The following is a 19,242-nucleotide window of genomic DNA, read 5'->3' as shown; positions in this document are numbered from 1 at the left end:
CGCATGGAAAGCTTCCTTTGACCGCAGTGCATGAACTCGGGCAGAAGCGCTGCTGGGTTCGGGGGTGTCTGCGTGCATTTCCGCGGCAGGCAGCTGCAAGTCATCTTCTCTTGTGTTGATTTGTTGAAAGCGAGCGCGCGGCAGGTGCAAGTTAGCACCACTCCATCAGATGTGTTGGATTATTGGATGCACGCACCGCATCGGGATGCGGTGAAAAAATTAAACGGGCTCGGAACACTTTTGGGGGCCACCGCAAAGACTCTGGCCGGTTTGGTGAAGGCGTAGGCGAGCCAGACACCGTAGCTAGAGGATACTACTATGTTACTGACGGACAGTAGCAAAAAGAGAAGGAATACAGTGCTTGCCCTTCTCCTGTGTAATGTAAGCTAGCGTGACCGACCGCACAGCACAACTGACACGTGACATGTGCACCGGCTGGCTGGCCGGCCGGCCCGCCGCCTCACATTTACGGCGACCTCACGACTGCTGGTAGTGGGACTGTTGGAGACCTGTCCTGGGCGGCGCCCGATTGACAAATGCGTGGCGTGCGCACAGCGTGCTCTCCTCCCCTGCCTCTGACCCCGCATGCATGTCCTATTGGCGTGTGGAATTTCCGGCCGAGGAAGATCCATCGATGCATCGCTAATGATGATGATATCGTCACATATCCACCTGCGACAATGCATGGCGATAATGCCCGGTGTGGTGGTGCTCGGTCGATCGTCCTCGTCTTCCAGCCTAGACTTTGCTTTCTTTTCCTTCCCGGTCACTGAAACCACAGCGCATTGCCGCCCAAGATTTTCTCCTCTCCTCAGGAAAAAAGTGTTCTGGCATGCGATCGCGAGCGGCTCAACGCGTGCGTGCTTAATTGCATACATGCATGTGTCTCACTTCGCTACGTCAGATCCAGAAAAAGGAAAGAAAACGGCTGGATCGCATTTTTGCCTTACACTAAATTAAAAAGCAATCGCTAGCTGCATTAGCATAATAGCACTTGCACTGGATAATACGGGCACTCAATCACAAATGATATGTCATGGTGACCCATCGCATCGAATATATCATCATCATCTCTTTCTCTACCGATCGAAGCAGCTTCCTTTTTGGTTTATTTGTGCTCATCCAAGCACAGCAAGCTGGGTTCAGCAAACTGTGCTTAACTTTCCTGGGATGGATGCATTACGTGCCCGGACCGACCATTAATCACCAATTAATCAACACTTGGCGTCATCACGTACGATTATATTCCTCCTTTGGTTCTTTCCAATCCAAAAATCGGATGGATGGAGATGATGCCACACACAACACAACCTTTCTGCAGGATCGAATCATTTTATTTTTTTTCCACTCCCTTTTGGTTTGGCTTTTCCCCAGGAGAGATGACGGCGGCGATCGACCGATAGGTTTGCAGTGCATCATCCCATGCGTGGGTCCCTGGCGCGAAAAGGGCTACGGCAGCAGCTTCACTCGGTCGCTTTCTAGGGCCAAGCAGCGGTGTCACACTCGAATTTAAAATAAAACCAAGTGCTACCTATATGATCTAGTTTCATAACATCACTAAGTAAATAATAGTAACAGTATCGCATAAAAAATATAAATAATGATTTACGAGAGATATACAACTTAATCCTGGAAACGTAGACTCCAAACTTCACAGGCAATTGACTGGGGGTCGCGTATATCTAGAACTCAGCATCACCTTCAGAAAACTTCACACAACTTTCTCTTCTGAGCAGCAGTAAGCAAGGGTGAGTACACTTATGGTTGGTACTCAGCAAGGCTACAAGAAATAACCAGAATAACGATTTAAGTCCATCTTCAAGTTCAATTATCATGTGAGGGTCCAGACCGCTCTTGACCGTGAGCACGGCTGATATATCAGTTTTACACTCTGAAGAGGACGTACATCTTTACCTACAAGTCACGTAAAAGTTCAGAAGAACTTTAGACCCAACCATGCTGTGCTGATTAGGTACTCGTCACACTACTGAGGTGTGACTGCATAGGGACGCTACGGGGCCTTACAAAGATTCCTTAATAAGTGGTAACTCGCTAAAGTTTCGGTGTCTGACGTGCATAAACCTCTCTAATGGGCATAGTGTCTTAGCAAAGCCCACTTCCTAAGAGGACAGGGCTATACAACGACTCAATCCTCCCTCTTGCCCTTTCGGTAAGATTACCCTGAACTAGAGTCTCTAATTAATTAATCAACATCAGAGCTATGTAGTTCTTGTGGTTGCACTGTTTTCCTGGGTGGTCGCTCCATGTTCCAATTAATGCATGGTATTCTTGTAAATAAGCATAGATAGAAGGATGATGCCTTTCTCCAATAAAAAGTTACTCTTACTGCTCTTCATCTCTTACTCTCTTGAAACTCTTAATCTTCAAAGTTTTCAAACAGCAATCCTTCTACTCAAAGCAATCACCGGCACAAGCATACAAAGCAAACAAACACAACTAAGAACAATACACTAATAAAAGAGAAAAGCTTTAAAAGAACGCACTAGGGCTCGATTCTAGTATCACACGAACGCAAGGAACTAAGATTTGGATTATAAAAGAAAAGACAAGAGTTACATGTTTCATTTATTTTAGTTGAGAAAAAAATGTAAAGATATTTTAGAGAAATATCCTTAGTTGGGATTAATCAAGTCATATTTACATATGCAAAGAAGATGTAAAGCTTAGTTTAATTTTATTTATAAATATTTAAGTACTCCCTCCATCTCAAATTGTAAGTCATTTCAAGAATCTTGGAGAGTCAAAGCATCTCAAGTTTGACCAACATTGCTTCTAATGCGTGATTTAAGTTGACATGAATCTATCGTAACAAGAACAAGGTTAAACGGAGGTAAAACGTGGAATCTATGGGTTAAACAAGGTTTTAAGGATCTATTCATGATTAACTATAGATTGGGAGGACTAGGAGTGAAGATTCCCGAGACACATGAAACAGTGCTCGTGAATCCGATAAAGAGCAGGGTTAAATCAAAAAAGATCTTGGCTTGGGTTAGGTTGAGAGGATCTAATCTATTCAGGAGCTTCTCAGCAACTATACAAAGATACAAAGAATCAGCCAAAAATTACAGATTAGCTCGAGGGGAGCTTTTGCCATGGCGGATAGCGGTTCGGCACTCCGGTGACCTGGGGACCACGGTGAGGAGGGGGATTGGAAGAGGAGGTTGAGGCGAGCTCACGGGAGGCCTCACCGACACCGGAGGTGGAGGAGGATGGCTGGAATTTGGCCCGATAGTGATTGGCAGTGGCGGTTCGTGGCTTCACGCGGATGGCAGGGCTTCGGCGGTCAATTGATGACAGCGCGTGGTGGAGAAGATGCGTGGAAGCTCGGTGAAGCTGGTGGCCCTGGCGGCTTCGTCCGGCTGTGCCCATGGGTGGCAAATCGGGCGGATAGAGCTTGGGCTGTGGCTCTGCTCTTCGCGAAGGCCACGGCACTCCGGTGACTTGACAATGACAAGGAGCAGCGCACCGGCTTCGTCTCGTAGAGGGGATCGTGGTGGTGGTGGTGTCTTGCTCCAGGGACGAAGGGGCGCGGTGCATCAACACAGCAAAGGCCGGCGGTAGTGTTGTGCGAGCCGGGATGAGCGAGGCGTGGCCGGCGCGAGCAACAGGGAGAACCAGAGGCTCGGCTGTCGCGTTTTATAGGACGCAGGGCCCGATGATGACCGTGGCGCGCACGCCAAGAAGGCGGCGACGGCGGTGCTAGGAAACTAGCGGCGGCGCACGAGCTTGGCTGGGCCGAAGCAGGGCGGGTCGGGCCCAAGGCTCATCCAGACGAAAAGGATTTCTATTTCTTGTAAAAGAAAAATCTAGATAATTCATTTAATTAACAAAAAATCCTAAAAAATCCAGGAAAAAAAATCCTAGAGGTAGATTGGGCTATGAGGAGTCCAAATAAAACCCTTGGAGCTCGTGAAAAGGGTTCTAGAGCCTTCTAATAAATAGATTTAGCTCTAGAAAAATGAGAATAAGTACCAGAAAAATCTGAAAAATTCTCATAGGAACCTAATCGACATCTAAACGTATTTTAAAACCTTTGCACTCATGAAATACCAAGATGCATTGGCATGAATGCAACACATATAGAACCATTATATTTAATTCATTAAAAACACTCAATTATTTTCCTATACTAAATTTCCTATCAAGAAAATAAATGTTGGAAAAATTTTAAAATTATAAAAAAATTGTTCTTTCTAACCACATACTGAAATCTAAAAATTTCAAGGTGTGGCAAGCGAACATTTGCAGCGCTTTTTATTGGTGCTCTGCTCGCCGCATGGGGGATGAATGAGGTCGTACTCCGTGGAATCCTCCTCCGTCGCATCCGTGTCCATCCATTCAACTCGTAAAATGCACAATAAATATGGGGGATGGTACGGTGGCTAATCGGTATCCCCATCACCTTCTGGTTGTCACACACCAGGCAGCGCGGACAGCATACTTGTTGATCCATCGTCCATCCGTGTGCGATTGTTTTCTGACAGACGGAATTCAATGCAATCACTTCGTCTCTCCGTACGTGAAAGTTACTATACTTTTTTTAAAAAAATCATTTCACCGTTTTTTCCCTCGAAATTTAACCGGTATATTAATTGAAAAGTGATCCTGGCAACAAGTCGATGGCAAGGAAAGTCTTGCACTTGTAACTTCCAAGTCACCTTTTTTGACTACTGAATTGGAGCAGTAGTACATGCCAGTAAAACTCACCTCCAAATCATGTAGACCTGCTTCTCAAGTCATGCCTGCGGAACAGGAAGCCAGTCAAAACGCTCCTCGTAAATGAATGCAAAATGCTTACTTGCTTAACGTTACACGACCTTTGGTCGAAATTCTGAAGCCCGGAATTGTTTCAGACTCCGGACCAGGACACAAAAATTTTTCACACAAATTAAAACGCAATGCCGAGGAAACTTCATCCAACAGCCACATGCACATGCTTGTTTACTCGGAATTGCCCGCTCTGTGTTGGTTTCCTAGCAGTCCGGCACGGTATGAACACCCTGGAAAAGAAAGATTGGTACCTTGAAAGAAAGGTACTGTATGATTCAGTCGTAGCATTGGCCCATACGTAACAACATCAATACTCCTGCTAGCGAGGAGCAGATATTTATGCCGAAAAGTTGAGCCAATCTGAATTCCGAAGCCGATCAACGGGCAATTAAGGGGCCTGGTTGGGGAAGCATGTCGGCCGGCCATGGCCCATAGATCCGTCATCCCTCGCCGGCGCCGACGTGGCCGAACCCCGGCCGCGCGCCGCCCACGACGCGCCCGCCGTCGGGAGGCGACGACGTGGCCGCCCCACGCCGCGCGAGCCCCTTTTGGGACTCATCACGACGAGGGACGGTGGCATTAGAGCAGGTGACGTGGGAAAAGCTCAGGGCCAGGCACACCAGCAATTACTAGCGTTGGCGCGGCGACCGCGAGGCGGCTTGGGGTCGGACCCGGAGACGTTTAGCGCCACTGATGGCGTCATTGCTTAATGATCCCAGGCGAGGGTCAACGGCCCGTCGTCTGTCGCTGCGTATAGTGTTTTTGTTTTCGCCATTAAATTGATAGATGCCAAGATCCAACAAGCAAGCGCCCATCATCCGGGCCTCCGGGGAGGGAGACGACGGAATCCCACGGCGAGATGACCTCATTAAGCCATAGTTTGTGATTTTGGTGATGACAACATAGTTATTGGAACTAATGTTTTATCTAGTACTTTGTATATTTTTTAGTTCCAAGAATGCAAACCAAATTATGGCAAGGTTCAAATAATGGTATTCTTCATACCCAAATCATGGTATTCGAGTATCCAAGTTATGGTATTCGAGTATCCAATCTATAGTATTTAAGTGACCAAGCCATGATATCTAGGATTATTCTATGGTATTGATGCATTGGACGAATCGGAATAAAGAAAAAGAACCATCGGATGTTCCGATAGCCTCCAGAAAGACCGTCGGATTAAACGTCAGAGTATTTGGTACGCTGCGGAAGAAATCAAGAAAAGTCAACTATCGGATATTCCGATGGTCACTTTTATAGTAGCGTCGGACGAATTCTGAGGCACAGGCTTGGAAGGCAAAGAAAATCCAATAGCACCGGATGATCCGACGGTATGCACAAGAAGGAGCGTCAGACAAAGCATATTTTCTTTGATTCCAAACAGAAGGTTTTGGCTAGAATGACTTCAGCACCGAATGATCCGACGGCTCCATCGGAGAAAGCGTTGGAACATGACGTCAGGGGATTCAACGGTTATGTGACGTGAACAATAGTACCGGATGATCCGATGGTAGCATCGGATAAAGCGTCGGTTGAGTTTCTGAGGAATTTGGGCGTGGGGAGTCCGACGGCTAGTTGCACCGGATGTTTCGATGCAGGACAAAAATAGATCATCGGAACATGCAATGGTATACTTTTTAACTAGCCGTTAGAGCAACGGCTCTTTGAGCCCTTGAGGCTATTTATACCCCCACTACTCACCCATTTGGAGTTGCTGGAGTGTCCAGGGATGCATTGAAGACCAAGACTCATCAAGAATATATCCAAGCTATCAAAAGTGCTTATGTGATTCATCTAAGGCTTAGCACAAGCTTACGGAGTGATTAGTGCTAGGATAGGCCTAGAGAGGAGTGAGTGCAAGGTCTGCCGACCTTGTGATCAGGTTCTAGAGTGAACCACCGTTGTACAAGAAGTGTGACGGCGCCTTGAAGCCTTGGTGACTCGCCGGCAAGTCTTCGACCCTCTAGCTTGGTGTGGAGCGGCGTCAACGATCTTGTGCGGGGGACGTGAAGACCCCCTTCCTTCGTGAAGAAACTCCTTAGTGGAAACAGCATCAAGGTGACCGAGAAACTTGGCGTGTGCCTTAGTGGCCGAGCCTTTGTGGCAAGTCAAGGGATGCCTTGGGAGAGACTTGGTGACCAGGAAGCAATACTCTTGTGTGAGTGCTTCAACAACGTAGACTAGTGGTGGCTTAATGCCTACCGATATCACAGGATAAATCATCGTGTCAAGAGTTTACCTCCCCTCATCCTAACCTCTTACATTTCCACATTTCATACTTGCAATTTCCGCATTTCATACTTGCAACTTGTGTGCCTTTACTTTTTTAGTTTAGTATCTTGTTAGGATTGACTCTAGGTTGCAAGACTTATTTTGGGACGAGGGTTCCACTCTAGATCAACCATAGAATTCACCTTTAGGACAGAATGATCTAGTTTATCTTTATACAAAATAGTGGAAGCTATAGATTAAGTTTTTAAGTTACCTGATTTACCCCCCCGACCCCTCCTGCTCTTAGGTAACTAGCACCGATTCTTTACACGTGGATAATTAGTGGCCCTTCTCGGAGGATCCTCCGGATCATCCCTTCGCTTTCCTGCTGGTTGCTTGACTCACCAGTCACCAAACCAGCAAGCAAGCAACCACATAGTCAAATTCCAGCAAGAAAGTGTCCATAGTACGTACCTCCAAGGCTCGAATCATATGCTTACTGCGACGTACGCACAGAGATGAGTGTATATGTTAACAGTGACCCGACTTTTTTTTTTATTTTGGCCCTTTTCGCGAAAAAATCTCACAAATAGGCCCCTGGCAAAACCAATTCCGAAAATGGACCCTTAGCTTGGCGCCAGGATGGCTGGCGCCAAGCTATAACGTCTTGGCGCCAGCCATCCTTGCGCCAAGGTCCCCCACACGCACCTCCGACGTGGCGCCGGCCCCCTGACGTGGCGCCGAGGCTTGGCGCCAAGATCTATGACGCCAAGCCTTGGCGCCATAGATCTTGGCGCCAGGGCTCGGCGCCAGCCTCCCTGGCGCCAAGCCTCCCTACATATACCGCCCCCTTCTTTCTGCCCGAGAGTTCCTCCTCATTCTTCTCCACTCTCTTGGGTTTTTACTCTCCCTACTTTGCCCTAGACTACGAATCGACATTGTAGCTTAGGAAACTTTCATTTGATCCGTGGATCCTGAAGAGCAAGGTATCCTCTCTCCCTCGTACCTTTTTTTCACATCGATTCGCTATATATTTGTTGCATTTTTGAACTTTGGGTTTCATGCAAATGTAGGATGCCGAGGCGTGGAAAAGCTAAGAAACTAAGGTAATCTCAGCGCACGTAGTTATGTTATATGCTCATTGTTGTGGATCAAATGAAAAAAATCTTAATTGTAGGTTTATTGTTAAGTGCGTTTGATTCATAGAACGAAATAAACTAAATTGTAGTTATGGCGCAAAGAAGACCGGAAATGCGTTCGATCCATTACCTCTGCCTAGTGGTGTTCCAGTGCCGATGTGCTTTTGCGGCGATCCTTGCAAGGTAGCCAAGTCCGAAGAACATGCCACGTATAGGCAGAGGTATTGGATGTGTTCCAACTTTGCGTTTGAACCTACACTTCGTCAGCGCCGCATTAACATGTTGGTAAGGAATTGTTGTTGTCTTATAATTATTGTCCATAATTTTTTTTGTTTTATAACAATTGCATTTGTTGTAGACCCCTCCACCGCTATGTGATTTTGAGCAGTGGATCGACACTAAGATCAATCCTGAAGATAAGGAATTTTTGGAGTATATGATGCACTGGGATGCAGAGAGGAAGGAGGTGTACGAGAAGAGGCTCATAGAGGAGGCTGTGGAAAAAGAGCACAAGGAAGAGGAGGAAAGGAGGCGGGTTGCTGCGAACAGGGAGGAGAGGGAGAAGAAGCTTGAGCGGGCACGCCGAGCGAAAGCAGTGGTTGAGGAGAATCCCGATGCCTTAAGGAAGGGAAAGTGGCCTCGTTGCACTCAGTAGCCATATTTAGGTTCTAGTTCTATGGTTTATTTATGAACAATATTTTCTACTGTGAGACTTTTATTATGTTGTCATGTAATAATGCACTTTAAGTATGAACACGCAATTTGTAGACGACCTATGTTTATTTTGAGATGTAATGCATTTCGAAGTCGTAGTCTAGTGAAATTTCCGCAGAAAATAAAAAAGGTACTTGTTAGCGAAATTTCAGCAGAATTTTCCCTACTTTTTGATGCAATCCATACAAAATTACGAGATGAATAGTGAACATAAATACAAACATAGAAGCATATAACACAAGCATATGACACATTCATAATGATCCACAATAGTTCAGAATGAAAGTCCATATATACAAACAGTCCATATAATACAAAGTTCGCAATAAGAACCGTCACTGCCTCCTAGTCTTACCCTTACCCTTGTGACCAAGGGCATCGGTGCCTGGAGTGTAAGGAGAACGTGGATGACGTAGTCTAGTGCCTACAACCTATGTAGGCTGACTCAAGGGAGCCTCCTGGAGCTGAGACGGGCCAAGCTCCTCGGCCCTCTGCTCATCGTTGTCGTCGTCGTCGTCCTCATCCTTGGATGCAATTGATTTCGAACCTGAGGGACCTTGGCTAGATGTACCGACGCCTCCTTCGCGTAGGGATGGAACGTGCACGTCTCGCGTCATGGCAGTCCTGCAACCACAACGAGCAGCGGCACGGTGAAGCCGATTTGACAGTCGCTGCAGTAGTAAAAACTAGTTACACAAAAGAAGAATGTAACGTATTAACAAAGTATTCGAAAGAATAATTTGAGACTTACCTCTAGGAAGCTCCGCGTCTCGGGGTCCGAAACTCTAGGATGGAAATGCTCTATATATCTAACCGAGCTTTGGAGGGTACGCCCCTGCAACAAATGACTAAGTCACTAAAGCAATAAATGATTAAGTCATTAACTTATTTACACACTAAGTTACTAAATGACTAAATGATTAAGTCAGATGGTGAATAAGTCCTTATCTAACTAATTAAATCTCTAAGTAACTTAACATAGAACATAGAAAAGTGAAACAATTGTCTTACCATCCTATCCAGGATTGGTCTTGCCTCCACCTACCTTCCAGCACGAGTACTCTGATCGTACACCGTGTCTTCATCGTCGGATGAGTGGATGTCGGCGTAGTCATCTTCCGTCCACGCTGCCCTCAGTCTGTGACGCGTCGCACCTTGGTACCAACTCTGGTATTGCCTGTACTCACTGTTTGTGTGCGGCTTGTCGTTCTCGTCCACGTTGTCCCCGAACTGGTCCCATTCCTGAATGTACGCCTGGTGGAACGCGGCCCACTCAGAGACCTTCTGTTTCTTCTTACGATCCATGCTGCACGTCACGTTACATGTTACTGCTAGCCAAAATTTAGTTAATAGTATTGAAATAAATCAAATAGGAAAAGACTTACGTGTGTAACTCGACACTAGTCGAGGTCGCCGGTGTTGGCCAAATCTGCCTCATCCCAAATTGACGTGCTACTCGATCTGGCAGGTGGTACTCGACAGCATAGAAGCAAATGAGAGGGCACACCATCCTATAAACATCATCGTCCGGCGCACACATGAAGCTAAGGGGAAAAGGAAGTGCGTCCTCTCCGTCGTAAGGCTGCCAATTTACCTGCAAAATGTCAATCAAAACGTTAGTTGTTATACTAAAAGATTACAAAGCATGTTAAAAAAAATTTCACTTACACTATGAGCCGTGAGCGCGTCTATCTCATTGATGTAATCCATGTACGCGCAGTCCAACCTCGTATGGCTAACCTTAACCTGATCCCAAATATATGCCCATGTCAGCTGCCGTCTCGGCGTCTCACCTGGGAACCACGGTCGACGCGGCATAATCTCGGGACGACCAACAGGAAGACGGGCCCACATCCATAACTGCAATAGGTAGACACACCCACCAACTGACGGGGAGCCTGAAGTCCGACGGCACGCCTCGCACAGCTGCCGGTATAGAAAGCACAGCACAACTGATCCCCAACTGTAAAGACCCGCCTGGTGCCAGTCAGTGAGGCAGTGGATCCACATCCAAGACGCAGTGTCTCCTGTAGCGTCTGGGAAAAGAACGCAGGCAAACAGGTGTAGTATCCACGCCCTGCAGTAGTGCCCAACTGTCTCCGCATCCGCGTCCTGGGGGCACTGGCCGAAGTGTTCCCGCAGCCAGGAGATTAGCACTCCAGATGTGCGAGTCCCCGGCTCCTCAACCTCTCGCCCAAGGAAGCCTGCCACTCGTGCTCTCCAACCCTCTGAGATGCACGGTCCAGTGACTGCCTGGCCGCGAATCGACAGACCCAGCATCTTCTGACAGTCCTGTAGGGTCACTGTCATCTCTTTGAACGGCAGGTGAAAGCTGTGAGTCTCGGGCCGCCACCTGCATTTTGCAGGATTATTATTTGTTAACATGTAAAGACATAATAAAATGAATATGAACGAAGGTAATAGTACCTGTCAACCAACGCAGTTATAGCCGCTGAGTTGAACTTGGGCATCCCACGACGAACCTGATACGAGATGACATCTAGGCCCGCCATCTCTAGCAAAGGAGTGTAGCGGTCGTCATACTGCAGCGCTAAGAACCCATGATGGGCTCTAGAACGAAGGAGCGGAAGGACCTGCATGCAAACAAACCGAGTCAGACATTTCTTAGGATACAAGACGTGACCGCTTGCAAAGCTTGAATCATGAATTGTAGATTATTACCTGCCCTGCCGCTATGAGACGACCTCGGTGGGTCTGGTCGTACGCCTCCTCTAGTAGGTGGAAGTGCGCCATCCTAAAAAAGGCAAAAACAAATAAAATTAGTAAACAATAAATCATGAAGTTAGAGATGTAGAAACACAACCTGTATGAATAAAACACATATGAAGTAACGAAAAGAGCTACTCGTCGTACCTCACTAATCTGCCAACGGCAAGTGCGTGAATTATGACCCAATCTACCACACTTGCCGCACTCGTTCTATTCTGGATCAGCAAGAAATGGTGTTGCTCTACCACGCCTCGTTCTTCCGGATACCTGATCCCTAGTCATGTTATGCCTCGTCCGCTTCCTTGTTCCACGTTTGTTCCAACGGTATGCAGGATTCGCAACATATTTTGGCCCATCATATGGAGGCCACTCTCAAGGATCCCAGAAAGGCACGAAGCAGGGGCTCCATGTCCGCACAAGGGTGTCTACGCTGAACTCATGAGGTATCATGCTCTCAATATCAAAATTGCGATGCCTAGCTGCTGCCACCAAATGAGAACATACGAAGTGGTACTGCCTTGGCCTACCACAATTGCACTTGAAATCTCAGAGGCACATCCACATTTTCTGGAAGATCTCCTGCGCCATCAAGTACAAATATGAGTAAAGATTAACTTGATGGAACGAATGGATTATCTCTCAACAATAGAAACCGGTAAGACACTTACTCGGATCATTCTGAGTGAAAAGAAACTTATTAGAAGAGTCCGCCACATCATCAACAATCCGACAACCATGTCCAACTACTTCATTAGGGCAGATTCAGCATCGGGAATAGTAGGTGCAACATCCACGTCCATAACAGGTTCTGGGACGGGAGGATCGAAGTGTGCTCTTGACCCATTGGTCGGGAAAACCGACGAGGATTTGGATCAACTCCCACCCGACGAACAACCACTTCAACACTTGGGGAATGACCATTCATAACCGTCCTCACATATTTTTCCCACTAGCCTGCACACCGAATTGGGACCATCTTCCTTTGAATGTTGAGAGGGGAACCTAGGTGAAGTATGCCCTCGACTGTGATTTCATCATCTTCATGACAATGTAACTCCTCCCGAGCCCTTGCAAGCAACTCACTAAACGATGGTTTCTCATCGAATATGACAACCTCGCATTGCATGGCAACAAACTTAACACATCCATATTCATCCCTTTCACGGTGCCGCCGTGATATATGCTCACTACGTTCTCCATCTAGTATATCAATATAACGACGCACAATTCATTTAGTCCATAATAAATCAAACATTCTAAGTCTAGTATGAAATCAGATAGTATCAATTGACTACTAACTACTAAATACAACTAACTAACTATGTCACATATACTAACTAACTATGTCACCTAATATTAACTATGTCACCTAATATGTACATATGTACTTAACTATACAACTACTTAACTTAATATCGTAATAACTAGTTTACTATGCTACCAAATTATATTAGTTTTCATATCTAACAATTCTATCTATCTGTTTTATCTATCTACCTATTTTATCTAACAATTCTACCTAATTATTCTAATTTATCAACATAACTATTTTATCTAAACCTATCTATCTAAATTATACTACAATTAATTACCTTCGGTCGTGGTGGGAGCAGGAATAGGATGGGAGGCGGCCTGCCCGGTCGGGAGCGGGCACAGGGTGGGGGGCGGCCCGCCTCAGGCCACGGTATGCGCTGGGGCCCGGCCGGGGGCACCGGCGGGGCGGGGCGGCGCGGCTCGAGCCGGGCGGCTCGGGTCGGGCGGGCCTGGCCGGGGCGCCGGGCGGGGTGGCCGGGCGGCGCACGGCGGGGCGGCTCCTGGCGGCGGCGGCGGCGTACTTCGAGCGAGCCGGCGCGGGTTGGTGAATAGATGCGAAATCAAAATACGCAAAAGGAAGGAGCCGGGCGTTAAGGTAAAAGGCTTGGCGCCAGGGAGGCTGGCGTCGAGCCTTGGCGCCATGACGTCAGGGGGCCGGCGTCACGTCGGAGTCACTGTTATAGCTTGGCGCCAGCCATCCTGGCGCCAAGCTAAGGGTCCATTTTTGGAATTGGTTTCGCCAGGGGTCTATTTGTGAGATTTTTCGCGAAAAGAGCCAAAATAAAAAAAAGTCGGCAACAGTGACTGCCTACAACACAGCATCACAAAGTCAAGGTTAAAGGACACTAATTTGGCCTACTGTGTATATCTTGCTACCGTACTTGTGTCACTCTGCGTTTTCACCTGATCCCGATGCTTGCCTAGCTGCGGTTACGCAACCGCTGGAGTGTGAAGACCGCCGGAGATGGGTGGGTGGGATCAATGAGCGAGGTCGACTGGCAATACAAGGGGAAAGAGGGCGTCGTGCTCAGCGTACAGGAACCAGGACATTAAGGAGGCGGAGGAGTGAGCCTGTGACTGTGAGAGTGAGCATGGCTGACTTGCGGAACGGATCGGAGCTCGTCGACATGGCGTGTTGCTGTCCAGCCACTCAAGCAGCCCTGCAGGAGCTCTGCCTCGCGCGCTCTTAGTAACTCACGCGTCAACCGAAAGCGACCGCCGGCCGATCCATCCTTCTCTCCGTCGCGCTCACAGCACAACAGAGAATGAGAGGAATTGAAATGATCGCTGTGTGGTCCGCCGTGCACAGACCACACTGCACTAACGAAGCCGATCGGAATCACTCGCTTCGCCCGGAGCGGCGGCTATCATCATCGACGGCGACGGCGACGTGCGTGCGCGGTTAATTTAGTTTGTTTCCCCAACTAGTACTAGTTAGGCGCGCCGGACAGTAACATTGACCGCCGGTGGCGGCGCGTATATATCGATCCCCGGCAGATGGAAAGAGGTCGTCGTCGACGGCGACCATCTCCGCCCCGGTCGAAGGTTGGCGCAACGCAGCACACGCGTGCACGAGCGTTCTCTCTTTTTTCAAGGACTCACCACCCATGTCTGTCCGGTCGTCATGGATTCCATGGCGCGTCGTATTGGCGTCGTAGGACTTGGACGACGACCCCCTTTTTATCCCTGTTGGCGGACCGGGTGCAATGTAACGTAGCCAGGCCCCTGGTAAAGGTATGGTTGCATGCATGCACCACCGGCCCGGCGAGTGTGCTTTCTTTTCGGCGTGGTAAGCGGCGGCATGCGCCCGGATCATGCAACTTCTTGAAACGATCGATCTTTTGGACTTTCCGGATATATAAAGCGGCTAACCGCAGCCGGCGACCTGTGTCGTCGTCGTCGTGTTGGCCGGCAGGTTGGCTGGTGGTCCTGCAGCACGAGTCTACGCAGATCGATGGAGTATACGCAGCGGCCTCAAACAAAACTTTTGGTCGTGTGCGCCGCCGACACGGTTGTGCGAGGCGAGACGGAGCCGCTGCTGCATTGGCGGCCGGTCATCATTACGGAGTACACTGGAAACTCTTGCAGATAATATTGAACAAGCAACTGGACAAGATTATAGCATACTGTACTATACATGCAGTCGTAGATGTTTGAAGTAAACTACTTCATTTTATCTGATATTTAGAATATAATTGTTTTTTTGGATGGAACACTAATGTACTGGTAGCACAAAGAGAGATATTTGGATGAGAGAGATAGAAATATAGAATCGACTGCTCGTCTGCTGCGTATTTGGTTCCTAGCAGGCCGGCACAGTATGGACAGTATGCTTGTATATGATGATGTGTAGTACCACTACCATTGGTCCATACAACATTAATACTCCTGCTAGTTTGGAGCAGATATCAATGTCAAAAAGTTGGAGCCGATCGACCGGCAGCAGGCTGGTTGGGAAAGCGCGGCTCGACCGGACATCCTATCCATCGGCGTCGATCCCTGGCGCGCGGCAACGGCAGAGCCGACGTGGCCGAACCCAGGCCGCGCCGCCCCCGTCGAGCGAGACGGTTGACGGGCGGGCTCACGACGACGACGGGGGAGAAATAAAGAAGCGTAACGCATGCAGCTCCGATCCAGTGTTGACTTCAATCAAGGCGTTGACGTTTCCCCTCTCTCTCCCTCCCTATTTGGCTATCTGTGTGTGGGCACGCGGTCGCGATGCACTGGTCACTGAAAGATACTAGTACTAGACAGGGCCAGTCGGCCAGGGCAATACTGCTACTAGTACAAGCCTACGACTGTTGCTCACTGTGGTAGCTAGCTTGCTCTGCCTCTTGCTTGTCCAGTTGGTCGTCCTCTGTGTCTTCTTCGAGGATCCAAATTACTCCTCCTCCACTTTCTTGCCGGATGCTTACTTGGCTCACCAAACCTGCAGCAAGCGAGACAGAGCCACGTTCTAGCAAGAAACTAGTAGCTCTGTCGCGCGCGCTAGCTCTTAACTCGGCGTCAACCGAAAGCGATCGCCGGCCGATCTGTCCGTCTCGATCGCTCGCCCGTCCGTCCTCAACAGAGAGGATCGATGACAGGAACATGAAGTATATGCGGGGGGCCACACAACACAGACGTTCACTAGCTTGTTGCCTGTCGAGACCCGGAAGGGAAAAGGCGCATTTGATTCAAGGCGGCCTCCTCTGACCGCGCTCAGCCGCAATGAATTCGGGCAAAAGCGCTGCTGGGTTCGGCTTCGGCGGGGGTGTCTGCGTGCGTTTCCGCGGCAGCTGCAAGTCATCTTCTCTTGAAAGCGAGCGCAGCGAGTGGCGGCATCTGCAAGCTACTAACTCGTCGGATGGGTTTGTGTTGGCGTGGAATCGTGGATGCCTGCACCGCATCGGAATGCGGTGAAAACCCGGAGACTTTTGGAGGCCACTGCAAAGACTTTGGTCTCGATTTGGTGGAGGTGAACCACTTTTTTTTTACATATTGGCAGAGCACTGGCTTGCATTTAAGAGAGAAAAGATGTTCCAAATTACAGGTAGTTGTCAATTACATAAATGAGATGATCTCTCTCGGACACTAGAACATAATAATGATAAGCAACCAACATTAAGATACATGGAGCTCATCTCCTAGCAAAGGATTCCCACACACTTGCCGGTGTGTGTTGATATTATTTTGAATCATACCGAGAACTTGATTAGGCCTAAGAGATTTGTTGTCGAAGACTCTTTGATTTCTTTCCTTCCATATGTGCCATGTTGTGTACATCATGATAGCTGCAATTGATCGTCGTGTCTTGCCATTCAGTTTGGCCAGCGATATGTTCCACAATCTTCAATTTCCTATTCATTCCTTACCTGCATTGTTGCATTCGTGCATGTCCAATTGACAACCAGAAGCCATATTTCTTTTGCATAGGGGTATTGCTGACATAGATGAGATGTCGTTTCTGGAACTTGATCACATAGAACGCATAGTGGTGAGCATGGCCAATTCCTTACCAGGAGTTTATCTGCTGTGAGAATTTTACTCTGAACTAGCAGCAAGAACTTCTGCTTTCCTTATGCATCAGCTCTCCATATGTTCAGTGTTTGAAAGGATGAGTACGTTCCTTGAAATTGTGCCATGTACGCAGACTTTAAAGTGTATGGACCAGTTGATGTCCATTTCCATCGGATGCTGTCTTCCTCACCGTTTAACTGAACATTCTGAATCAAGTCCCACAATGTGACGAACTGAATCATTTCTTCAACCGAATTCATGCGCCGTAGTCCTCTTGTCCAATTGTGATTAGTTAAATCTTTCTGCACCGATCTGTTTTTCCTCCACGCAAGCTTGTAAAGGTTGGGTGCTATGTCCATCGGTGCTTTTCCATTGAGCCAGCTGCAATACCAAAACTTTGCATGTGTTCCATCTCCAACTGTCACAGACGTGCTTGCTCTGAATAGGTGACGATCTATATTGGTGCAAGGCGTTGTAGTTCCCACCCATGGCCTGTCCGGTTCATTCCATTCGTACCAGAGCCACCGTAATCTCAATGCCCGAGTGAAAGTGTCAAGGTCCAGAATCCCCAGTCCACCCTTGCATTTAGGCAGCACAAATTTTTTCCATCTCACAAGACAGTGACCTCCTTGTGCACTATCAGAACCCTTCCATAGGAAACCCCTTCTTAGCTAGTCAATCTTCTTAAGAGCCCATTTTTGCAAGGAGAAGACCGACAGAAAATATATAGGCATTGAAGTAAGCATTGTCAGTCTTCCGGCATTATCAAGGAGTTTACCTTTCCAAGCAGGTAGTTTTCCTGAAATTTTATCAATGACAAGTTGCACTTCAATTCTCGTAATTCTTCTAAGGCACAGTGGCAGTCCCAGGTACTTGCATGGAAAATCTTTTAGCTGGCAAGGCATGTTTTGCAGCACCTGCTCCACTTGAATGCCTTCCCATCTAATAGGATATGCAGCACTCTTTGCAATGTTGATGTTAAGACCTGATACTCTTCCAAAGGTTTCAAAGATTGTTTTGACAATGTCAATTTCTTCCTTGATAGGATTGACAAAAATTGCTGCATCATCTGCATATAAACTCACTCTGATTTTTGCAGCTCTACTGCTTATAGGAGATAGTGCAGAGTTTTGCTCAGCCAAAGCTAGAAGTTTTTGCAGTGGCTCTAGGGCCAAAATGAACAGCATTAGTGAAAGTGGATCCCCGTGTCTCAGCCCCTTCCTGTGTATGAATTTTGCTGTTCTGGAGCCATTTACCAATACTGACAAAGTTGCAGTGAACAACAAAATTGTGATCCATTCTCTCCATATTGTGCCAAACCCCATGTGCTCCATCACTTCCATCAAGTAATCACACCGAATTGTGTAAAAAGCTTTTGCTATGTCTAGCTTGAGAAATAAAGCCGGCCTTTGTGCCCTATGTAAATCTCTTATCAGATTCTGAGTGTAAAGGAAGTTATCATGAATACTTCATTCCTAATGAAGGCACTTTGGTTTCTTGACACAAGCACATTCAGTGATTGTGAGAGACGGTTGGCTAGAATCTTTGAAATAATCTTTGCTATACTGCTTGTTAAGCTGATCGGCCTGTAATCAGTTATCTTTGCTGTCTCAACAGTTTTCGGTATGAGCACAATATGAACTGAATTCAGGATGTTAAAGCGCTACCCATGGAGGTTTTGAAAGTACTGGACTGCCATAATTATATCATCCTTGATGATGTCCCAACAAGTATTGAAGAAAATCCCAATAAAACCATCAGGCCCTGGTGCTGACTCTGGCGTGAGGTCCATTATAGCCTCTTTAATTTCCTCTTCAGTGAAGTCAGCTTCCAAATGTTGCAGGTCTTGCCTTGGCAGGTTGACTAGTTCCCAGCTTAGTGTTTCATTTCTTTCTGTTGTGCTCCCAAGCACCGAACTGAAATGATCCAATATGGCTTCCTCTTTCTCTTCCTGTTGGTGAATAACCCCCTGACCTGTGTTCAATGTCTTGATGAAGTTTTTCCTTCTTCTGCCATTAGCACTGAGAAAGAAGTATTTGGAGTTTGCATCTCCTGCTTTAAGGAATGTGATTCTTGATTGTTGTCTTGCTCGTAGATTTTCAATTGCTGACATGGCTAGGAGTCTATTCTTCAAATCCCCTTTTAGCAGTAACTCTTGTGGGGTTAAAATTCTGTGTTCTTGTACCACATGAAGGATCAATATCAGTTGCTTGGCAGCAACCAACAGAAGCCTATTATTTCCAATTCTTGATCTCGCCCAAAGCCTCAGCCTTCTTGTAGTACGCTGCATCTTAGTGTGTAGTTTGAGGAAAGGGTTATGTAGTGATAAGGGCTTGTTCCAGAT

At 47.4% G+C, this 19,242-nt stretch overlaps 1 pseudogene; it reads right to left on the bottom strand.

Annotated features, from left to right (window-relative positions):
* Positions 1 to 1,884: 1,884 nt before the first annotated feature.
* LOC140222917 (protein MAIN-LIKE 1-like) lies at positions 1,885 to 19,011 on the bottom strand (annotated as a pseudogene).
* Positions 19,012 to 19,242: the final 231 nt, after the last annotated feature.

The sequence above is a fragment of the Setaria viridis genome, chromosome 5 (genome assembly GCF_005286985.2).
Source record: "Setaria viridis chromosome 5, Setaria_viridis_v4.0, whole genome shotgun sequence".
In the NCBI taxonomy this organism is placed as follows: Eukaryota; Viridiplantae; Streptophyta; class Magnoliopsida; order Poales; family Poaceae; genus Setaria; species Setaria viridis.
This window is presented reverse-complemented; position numbering and strand designations above follow the sequence as displayed.